Below are 1,400 nucleotides of genomic sequence, written 5' to 3'. Positions count from 1 at the left end.
CTTGTAATAACGCTAGTTGAAGTTTGTATTAGTTTAATTTTTATTGTAGTCTAAATTCATTTGTTTTTGTTAACAATTTCTCTTATAATCGATGTAGGTATATGCTTCTGAATATCTTTTTCCAAAATTATTAAACTTTTCAAGAGTTACAGAATTGTCACGATTTGTTGTTTGATGCTCAATACAAAAGAATGACTTTATTTATCAATGCTACTTATGTGATTTAGATTGTCAGGAAGTTTGCTTCAAAATAGTTATTACTATATAAACATTACCCTTTTGTTTTACTGATTTAGTATTTATTAATATTTCAGTATTTTCAACGAAGAAAAGTTCATATGACTTGTAATAACGCCAGTTGAAGTTTGTATTAGTTTAATTTTTATTGTAGTATAAATTCATTTGTTTTTGTTAACAATTTCTCTTGTGATGTAGATATATATTTCTAAATATCGTTTCCCAAAATTATTAAAATTCTCAAGAGTTAGGGAATTGTCAGTTTGTCAGGATTTATTTTTTTGATGCTCAAGACAAAAGAATGATTTTATTTGTCTATGCTACTTATGTGATTAAGATTGTCAGGAAGTTTGCTTCAAAATAGTTATTATTATGTAAACACTGCCTTTTGTTTTACTAATTTACTATTTTTTAATATTTCAGTATTTTCGACGAAAAAAAGTTCATATGACTGGTAATAACGCCAGTTGAAGTTTGAATTAGTTTAATTTTGGGAAAAGGGTTTGAAAAATACTTCAACTTTGGCCGAAATTATTGTTACAATACCAAACTTTATGGAGGACCTTTTACCCCCCCTACACTATTTAATAGTGTATTTTAAAGGTATATATGTGCCTACGTGGACATCATAAATATTGCATCATTATAGGTAGTAACGTGTCCACGTGGACACATATATACCTTTAAAATACACTATTAAATAGTGTAGGGGGGGTAAAAGGTCCTTTCCAAAGTTCAGTATTATTACAACAATTTTGGTCAAAGTTCGGATATATTTCAGACCTTTTTCCCTTTAATTTTTATTGTAGTATAAATTAATTTGTTTTTGTTAACAATTTCTCTTGTAATGTTGATATATGTGACTGAATATCTTTTCCCAAAATTATTAAACTCCTCAACAGTTAGAAAATTGTCACAATTTGTTTTTTTTATGCTTCAAGAGTTGGAGAATTGTCACGATTTGTTTTTTTATGCTCAAGACAAAAGAATGACTGTATTTGTCAATGCTACTTATGTGATTTAGATTGTCAGGAAGTTTGCTTCAAAAGAGTTATTACTATGTAAACATTGCCCTTTTGTTTTACTATTTCTTAATATTTCAGTATTTTCGACGAAGAAAAGTTCATATGACTTGTAATAACGTCAGTTGATGTTTGTATTAG

This window comes from Solanum tuberosum, unplaced genomic scaffold, assembly GCF_000226075.1.
Source record: "Solanum tuberosum cultivar DM 1-3 516 R44 unplaced genomic scaffold, SolTub_3.0 scf00315, whole genome shotgun sequence".
NCBI classification, from domain to species: domain Eukaryota; kingdom Viridiplantae; phylum Streptophyta; class Magnoliopsida; order Solanales; family Solanaceae; genus Solanum; species Solanum tuberosum.
This window is presented reverse-complemented; position numbering follows the sequence as displayed.